This window comes from Carlito syrichta, unplaced genomic scaffold (assembly GCF_000164805.1).
Source record: "Carlito syrichta isolate Samal-C Ts95f unplaced genomic scaffold, Tarsius_syrichta-2.0.1 Scaffold303130, whole genome shotgun sequence".
NCBI lineage: Eukaryota > Metazoa > Chordata > Mammalia > Primates > Tarsiidae > Carlito > Carlito syrichta.
This window is the reverse complement of record NW_007247226.1, coordinates 288506-297615: the sequence shown is the minus strand read 5'-3', so window position 1 is coordinate 297615 and position 9110 is coordinate 288506. Positions and strand designations below refer to the sequence as shown.

Here is a 9110-nt window from a genome sequence, read left to right as displayed (position 1 = left end):
GATCTCTGGGCTGGCTCAGGTGATCCTTCTACCTCACCCTTCCAAGTAGCTCGAACTACAGGCACGCACCACCATGCCTGGCTAATTTTTTTAGTGTAGAGATGAGGTCTTGCCAAGTTGCCCAGGCTGGTCTCGAACCCCTGGGCTCAGGCAATCCTCTCGCCTCAGTCTCCCAAAGTGCTGGGATTACAGACATGAGCCACCGTGCCTGGCCTAACGCTAACTTTTCAACAGTTAAAGGAGTAAGTACATTTTTTCTACTACTCATGGGCTCCTGGGAGGACATTTCTACCAGATGAGGGCCATGTTTTCCCTAAAATCCCTGCAGATGGATATGGCCCAAAGCACCTTATCCAAAAGGCACAGCAATTCTGCTTTCAGCACCGAGGGAAACGTTACCCTCTCAACTGTGGACGCAGGTGCTGTGGATGTGGATGTTGCCAAGGTCAAGATGCAAGGCTTCCCCTGCATAACACCCCACTCCTGTGAGTGTTTGGCTCTAAACAGCTCCCAGCCTGGAGTTTCGGCAGTGGACAGGCCCTCCTCGTCTTGCTGATCTGACAAGGGCCAAGTCACCAAAGCCCTGCCCAGCTCAAGCAGGCTATGTGTTCAGCCAGTGCCCATGGGGTGCCAGGGAGGCCAGGGTCTCACAGACCATGGCTTTCAGCCTTCCCAGTGGCCTGTGGGGGGGGGGGGGGTGCTGTCATCACGGCCCCATTTGGTGGAGTTAAAGACTGAGGCTCGGTGAGGTGTGGTGACTGGCTCCAGTCGCACAGCAAGTAGACAGTGGAAGCAGGGTCTGCCCCAGGTGACTCAGAGCTGAGCTCAGTCCCACCTTGCTTCACTGCCGTCTCCCCTGCTTGTTACCGCCATCCTGTGGCCTCTGTTTTCTGCCCCTCCTTCAGTTTTCGCCTCGACAGGGCTGGGGCCCAGAGGTCCCTCCTCTAGCCAGAGCTCAAGGGGCTGAGCCCCGGGAAAGGTAAACCTCAGCGGAAAGCAACTGCTGGCAAAATCACTCCACTCACCTTTCTTGACCAAACAGTCTTTCTCCACCAGGATCTGGCGTAGTGAGGGTGGAGATGGCCAGGAGATGGCACTGCTAGCTTGGCTGTTTCCTGCACACAGACCTCACCAGGAAGCCAGGACTCAAGGAAGGCTGCCCAAGGAACAGAGTCAGACTTGGATGTTTGCACGCCACCCTCCCCTACCTGCACCCTGTTCTGGAGTTTAACCTTCAGGATAGAAGAGAAGCTTTGTGCGTGCATTTAGGGTCCGAAACGCTATAGACATCTCCCATCTCATCAGTTACCTTCGGCTTCTAGAAGTCACCCAAACTGCAGAATGCGATAAGCACCTCACTGGCACACACTCAGCACAGTGACTGCTAGACAGAGACCGACTCAAACCCAGGTCCAAGCCCTTGGCTAGTTGGGTGACCTCGGGCAAGTCACAAGACCTCCCTGAGCCCGGCTGTGCCTCTGTGAAACAGAAACACCCCGACACAGTCAGCTGAATGAGACCCTGTGGGCTGTATACCGGGTAATTGTTCATCTAGTCCTTGTCTCGCCTTCCCCAAAACAAAAGGAAGCCGGGACAGGTGGGTTTTGGTAAGGCAGAGTCAAAGGGCTTGGCAGCCGCCTGGCCCTCGAGTTTCCTGGCTGGGAGGTTGCCATCCAGACTGGGGCAGAAGGAGCGGCAGGCTTGAGAGCGAACCAGAGCCGGTGTGATCACGCAGAGGGCCGGGAAACCACAGGTCATCCGAGTGGAGAAGACCAGTGACAATGGAACTGTGAGCGAGGGTCAGGAGTGGCCAGAGTGGCATGTGGGTCAGGGTCACCCCCGACAGCAGCCACGAAGGCCCTGCCAGCCCCGTGTTCATGCCAAACAGGGCCCACGTGTGGCTCTGAGTCCAACTGGGCATGGCCCATCCTCAGGATGGACACATTGGACCTAAGGATAGTGACTGCAGGCGGGACACGAGACCGAAGGGGACTGGAACACAGGGCCCAAGGATCAGGTGTGGGCACCCCGGAAGCAGGCCTGGAGGGGAAGGGCCAGGCCAGCCACGGCGCTTGCTCTCGCCTCCCGAGCCAGCCTTGTCGGCTGTGCAACCCCTTCCGCCTCCCAGCTCACCGTGGCTCCTGCTGCCTTTCCAAGGTCCCGGCTGCCGCTGCCGATTCCTGCCTGGTACTGTCCTCTCAGGGATTTGTCCCGACCATGGCAAGGGGCAGTCACTTCTCCTCTCTGCAGCCGAAGCCCATCCTGAGCTTGATTCCCATGGTTTCTACCCTGGGGCTAGCCGGGGGACCGAGCGGAGCCTTTGTCCTGCTCCTGCCTTGGAAACCGTCCCCCACTGGGCACGTCCATCCAGTCACGCATGTGAAACTAACCCCTGCTGTGTTGTTCCCCAGAAGTGCCTCCCCAGGCCGTGACCACTGTGGGTGAATCAGTCATAGAACTCAGCAGAGAAACCGGAGCTGGAGACAGTGAAGTCACAGGCGGAAGGCAGGCAGGCTTCTCTTCATCGACGCCCGTGCAGCGCCTAGCCTTGGTGGGTGTCAGCTCCAGAGCTGGTAAGCCAGGTCATCAGGTGCCCTGAGTCTGGCCCTAGGCCAGCGCACAGGGCATTGGCGTGGAGCTGACTAGGAATGCAGAATCCCAGGCCCCACCATCACCACTGACCAGAACCTGAATCTGGTGAGTTCTGGCCGGGGAACCACACATGCACACACATGGCTGGCCCCAAACTGTCAGACTTTTTTTTCTTCTTTTTTGAGTTGAAGTCTCACTCTGTTGCCCAGGCTGGAGTGCAGCGGCAGGAAGCTCCCGGCCACCACAGCCTCGACCTGCTGGGCTCAGGTGATCCTTCCACCTCAGCCTTCCAAGTAGCTGGAACAACAGGAGTGCACCACCACGCACAGCTAATTTTTTGATTTATTGTAGAGACGAGGCCTCACCAAGTTGCCCAGGCCGGTCTCGAACCCTGGGCTCAGGCAGTCCTCTCACCTCGGCCTCCCAAAGTGTTGGGATGACAGGTGTGAGCCTGGCTCAGACTCTTGATTTGTTTCATAATCAAGCAATGTTGTGCAGTTTGCCTCACACAAAACTGCTGGGTCAGTTACACTGTGTTGTCGGAGCCTCTTTCTCCTCCCGGGCACTGTCCGTGGAGGCTCCAGCTGTCCCAGGCCTGCTAACTCGTGGAGACGGGGCTGTCCCACGTCCCTCCCCTGGGTCCTGTCCAGGGAGTGTCTGATCACAGCCTCACACATCCCTCCACCCTGAGACCCTTCCTGTTCGGAAGACAGTTGCAGCGGGAATGCACACGTCACCCCCCTCCAGGAACTGAGCTCCGAAGGGGTGGGGTGGGGCGGGCCGGCGGGGCGTTCCATGGCACCCTGACCTCACCCCCGGGCAGCTGGTGCGCACTCTGCCCCCTGCCCCCTTCCTCAGTTAACGTCTGGACTGGTGTTCCATGTCTAATGCCCAAACTTCAGACTTTCAGTAAGAGTTAAAGTGGTCATGGTCAATATTTCCAGCAGTCTTGTAGTTTTCTGAGCCTGTGTTTAATAAGAAAATTGGGTAATTTCTAACATTTGGGAAATGATGTAGACAGAACTACAACACCAACAGCTGACACTCACTGACTTCTTACTGTTTGCACCACACTGTTCTGAGCACAACTTGCATTGACTGATTTAACCTTTCCTGTAACTTCCTATAGTCACTTGCTGTTATTGTCCTCGTTTTACAGATGAGGACATTGAGAGACAGAGAGGTTAAGCAACTTTCCCAAAGCCACACAACTAGGAAATGGCAGAGGGGATAACAACCCAGACAGTGTGGCTCCAGGGCTCGTTCCTCTAAACATGCACTGTGCTGCCTTCCCACGTGCCAACTGGGTGCCAGGCACGGAGAGTGCAAATAAAACCCCACGACACAAAACCATGCCCCACGGGTTCTGGGAGGTACAAAATAAATCACCTTGATGCCACGGAGTCCTAAGCCTGGTGTGCACAGAGGTCCACTTGTTGGGGTCCCTACCTCCCCAAGATGAACTGGCTGTTCTCTGACAACAAAGTCAAGTGGACAGAAGGCGGAAATGCCTCGGGCTCAGCACACCTGCCAGCCCTCATGTGCAGGGACTAGACCAGGTGCTCGGAGTGGCAGTGCTCTGAGTGTGAATGGGGCAGCTTTGGTGGGGACCAGGCGGGACCCCTGAGCGGCTAGGTGAGGGCTACTCCTCCTCAGCACACTCACCCATCTGCCGGACACGGTGGGCATTGAGGGCACACGCGGTCCCACCTCCCCTGGTGATGTGTGACTCTGCTCTTTCAGGACCTGCCTGACCTGGAAGACACGGACGACACCGGAGAATCCCTGCAGGACCAGGACAAGGTTGTCAGCGCACATCTGCCCACAATGCACTCACTTCCACGCTCATGGCTGCCATTCGCAAAGTGTGTCCCCTGAACGTGGAAGTAGGTGCTCTTTGTGATTACAGGGTCGCTCACCCCACGTGTTCACCTTGCAGAAGAAAACACAGCTGTCTGTCCCGGCCCACTTCCTTGGGGTCTTCCTGGACAGACGCTGTACTGCTGGCTTGTCATAACTGACACTGCACAGAGTTACCGAGAGCGTCCTCCTGTCCTCAGGATGCATCCACATGTTCATCTCATGGGCGTCTGCTTGAAGACAGCTGCACGTAGACAGGAGGGGGTGGAGTGAAGGGAAGAGGACAGAAGCTGCATGAGGCACATGGGGGTCACGCCACACCGCCTGGCACCAGCAGAGCCCGCAGGTGCCGATGTGCCCACGGGAAAAGCATGCACTGACACCGGCTGGGGCAGAGCTGGAGTCACACCAGGGACGCGGACACAGTCCCTGGGGGCCTGGCATCCGAGGCACTGGGCCCAGAGAACTGGCGAGCAAGCTGCATTCAGGCGTGCCAGAGCCCAAGCTCGGAGCGTGCCCCTCTGTGCAGAGGAGGGTGTCGTGCAGCACGTGGTGGGGGGTGCAGCGTGGGGCTGACGGGGGTGGGAATGGGCTCAGCACAAACAGGCGGCCACAGTGTCCTCCCGAGGCCTCACTCCCAAAGGGCAGCGTCCTGTGCGGGTTGGGCCCTTCTCGGATGTGGCAGCAGCACATTCGTGACATTAGGTGACAAAGCAGAACAGGCACAGCATGGTGTAGGGCTGTGAAAACAGAGACGGCCGAACACATCTTTTCTTCTAGCCGAAAGTGTGCTTTCCAAAGATTGAGGCCATCCCGAGCTTGAGGGACAACGCTGATCTTGAACCCGACTGCATGTTGCTCTCCCTGCTGGAAACCACACCCACAGATGCCCTTGCAAACATATTCCCGGTCTCCAGAGAGCAGGGGCGCCCTTCACAGACATATGCAGGGGAGCCGCAGAGAGGGCCGTGAAGACCCAAGGTCGTGACAGCAGGTCCCCACCACTGCTGGTCCAGGAACTCAGCGACTAGGAGCCCACAGACCAACCATCCCCTTCAGGTGGGGCAGGGGACAGCGGCCTCTGCACCAGGTGAGGTCTCAGTGTGGGGAGGCACTGTTGGCCCAAGCCCCGGGAGTGGCTCCAAACAGCCCGTGTTCTGGGGAGGGCTGCTCAGGACATATGGAGCAGACCCTTCCCCAATCCCATTCCCGTGTCATGGTCCTGGAGCTATCACTCACTGGACCCCAGACTGGCCGAGAAGCTGCTAAGCAACCATCCTTAGGCGGCCTAGCCTTGCCATGTGGGGACCACAGGGGTTCATGGTCATGCAGATCTCAGCAATCTCAGTCCAGCAGACCTGGGGGGGGCAACAAGCCTGCATTTCCACCCCCCTCCTCACCATCCCTGGCCCTCAGCCTTTCTAGACCAAGGCTTCTGAGGGAGACCACTGACACCATGGCCGGGCTGTGGGACAAGCAGGTGTGATGGCTGTATTAAGACACAGCAGCTCCACAGTGAAGAGCCAGAGCCCGGTGACCCTGTGCTAGTCCTCAATGCCTGCGTGGTGGGGAAGGTGTGTCCAGGGCCCGGCTGCGAGAGACACAGAAAGCCATGCCGAATGTCTCGGGCCTCACCTAGTGCTGGAGGCCACGCACATGCCTGGAGGATGCTGTTTTGGAGCAGCTGGTTAGTGCTGAGGACGAGCCCGTTGGGAGCTAGTTTTTTTACATTGAGGAATGCCAAGTGCAATGGCTCACGCCTATAGTCCCAGCACTTTGAGAGGCCGAGAGGAGAAGACTGCTTGAGACTGAATTTCAGACCAGCCTGGGCAACACAGCAAATCTCAGCACTACTATATATATAGTGTGTGTATATGTGTGTGTGTATATATATATATATAGTGTGTGTATATATATATATAGTGTATATATATACACACACTATATATGTGTGTGTGTGTGTGTGTGTGTGTGTATGATATATATATGCCACACCCAGCTAATGACCTGGGTCATTTATATATATATATTTAGCTGGGTGCAGTAGTGCCCTGCTATTCGGAAGGCTGAAGCCAGAGGATCACTTGAGCACAGAGTTCGAGGCTGCAGCGAGCTACAGTTGCTTCCACTGCACTCCAGCCTGGGCAACAGAGCAAGACTGTCTCTAAAAGAATAAATAAGTAAACCTTAAAGCATAAGGTGCAGTCCGGGATGGACCCCATGAGGCTCGGGGCAGGGGCAGCCCAGGACAACACTGAACTTAGCTTGGACTGAACCCCAAGGTGGGCCCCTCCAACCCTAGGGTCACAGTGATGGAGCGAGCACGGGTAACCCCTCAGCTGGCTCCCCTTCCCAAGTGCCAGTGACTGAAAGCCCACTCCGGGGCCTGCATCATGACACGCCACACGGCCCAGCTCACTCCCTGCCTCCTCGGCCGTGCACATGGATTCTCCAGGCACCACCCAGCTTCCCGTTTATTTCTCACACAATATGGTGTAACCGTAAATGTCTTGTTTGAGCACAATAAACACACATCCGCATGAGTCAATGTGTTCCTGGGCCACACAATGCTTGAGTCACATGCATTCCTTTCATCAACCACCCTGAGAAAACACTGTTTCTCTCTGAATGTGCAATCAGAAACCTAGATCAGATCCTGGCCCCTGGAAGATTCCCAGTGGGCGTCTTTCCCACTGGAGCTTGAGAACTCGGAGGAATTGGGACTTAGGCGTGTGACATCAAAAACTACAATCGGTACGCTGTCCAGTCTAAAAATTAACCTTCCCAGCTCATGTTGAGCTGCTGAGTTTATTCAGTCCCTAAGCCCAGGTGCAAAGCGTCTCCCTCTACACAGCATCAGATCACGAGAGGTTGACAAACATCAACAAACCCCAAACAGCTGCTGGTAGCCACGGTGCCCTCTTGTGAGGCCCCTTGTGAGGCCCGGACAGGTAAGGCCACCGTGAGGGGCCCCGCTCTGTCTGCCAGATGCACCAGGGAGCCAGTGCTGTCCCCAAGGCATATGAGGTCTGGAAGGTGCAAGGGCTATGCAGCTTCCTAAAGCCCCCTCCCCGTCCCCCACCTCCCAAGGCACAGCACAGCCCCAGGCACAGGCATGCAGCTCCTGGATGGACTGCCGGTAGCACTGGCCCCAAGATAGGCCACCACACCTCTCCTCTCTGCCTTCTGGAGTTATCCTCAGGCAAATAAAACACAGGAGGAATGGCTATCTTGTCCATTCCTTCAGCCTGGCCTGTAGTCACCTGAACACCACTCTGCTGCCTGTTTCCACTTGGGAGGCATGGCCGGTCCAAGATAGAGGCTGAGGGGCTCTCTGAGGCAGGGACAGCCTGCACTGTGCCCTCAGAAGCCCATGTGAGGCTTCTTCCAGTGGAGTTGAGCGCCAGAGAGGACAGGCGTGTGCCGCCAGGAGTGGGCGGCTTGGGAGGAGGGTGTGACGGTGTATCCTGGGGCATCCCTTGGGAGTGGTGGATCAGCCCCAGGGCCCTGGAGGGTCTGCTGCTGGGAGGAAGTGGCCTGGATGCTGGAGACCTGGGAAGATGTGGCCATGTAGTCCCGGAGGGTCTGATGCCACTCTGAGAGGACGTCCCGGACCCACACATCTGGAGTCAACTCCTGGGAGGGCAGAGTCGCTGGGGGCTGAGGCCTGGCCTTAGCCGACAGCCGGTGGGCTGTGAGGGGGGCTGGTGGCATCCGAGGGGTCCAGGCGGCCACTGAGTGAGGAGAAGGTACTGGACAGCTACACCCGGGGCTTGAGTCGCTTGGGTTGCTTCCTGGACCTCGAGGCCCTGCTCTGCCGCGTCTCCCACCAGGCAGCATCCCCGGCCTTCCCAAGCCTACCCCAGACACTCACTGAGCTCATCCTCAGGGCCTGACTCAGGCACAGGGGGCAGCTCTGCCACGGAGAGCAAGTCCCGGCAGAGCTGCCCCCGCCCGCCCCCTGCTCACCCCAACCAGCACTCACCCAGGCGCTCGCCTGCAACATGCAGCTGCCGCCCGCCATGGCCTCTGACAGGCTCCCTGCGGCCTCCCATAGCCCCGCGCAGGGCAGCAGGCGGTGGCGGGAAAAAGTGGGGGCAGCTCACACGGGGGGAGCCGGGGCACCTCCAGCAGGGCCTTCAGCCACTGGCTGCAGCAGGCAGTGGCCGGGGGGGTCCAGGAAGCCGCAGGGCACAGCGGGCAGGCCCAGGGTCACGGGGGGCCCGGGGTCTCTGCAGAGGGTGGACTCGGCCTGGGGGCAGAGGTTCTGGCAGAAGACATCTCCAGCCACTGAGAGCTGGAAGAGCAACGGCCTGGCGTGGGTGCCAAGGGTGGGGCGGCAGTGGCCAGGCCCGGAGATGCAAGTGACAGTGGCCCGCAAGGCCTGGCAGGGCTGGAGGGGTTCCCACCACAGCCCTGGTCTCCCGCCTCAGCACCCCTACAGTGGTGCCGCCAGACGCGCCTGCAGCCGCCACCGGCTCTTGAGCTCCAGCGGGAAAGGCGGAGAGTGAGTCACTCCCAGAAGGAAGAGCTCGGGGCAGCCCCCCCAGCTGGGGTGCAGATGCCCCCTCTCCTGCGTAAGGACAGACAGCTGAGGCCCTGCCCACCTCTGCCCTGCCCGCCCCTGCACACCCAGCCAGCACTCACCCAGGCCCTCA

General features: G+C 58.3%; 1 pseudogene; it reads right to left on the bottom strand.

Annotated features, from left to right (window-relative positions):
• Nucleotides 1–7815: 7815 nt before the first annotated feature.
• LOC103260160 overlaps nt 7816–9110 on the bottom strand; it is a 5744-nt pseudogene continuing 4449 nt past the window's right edge.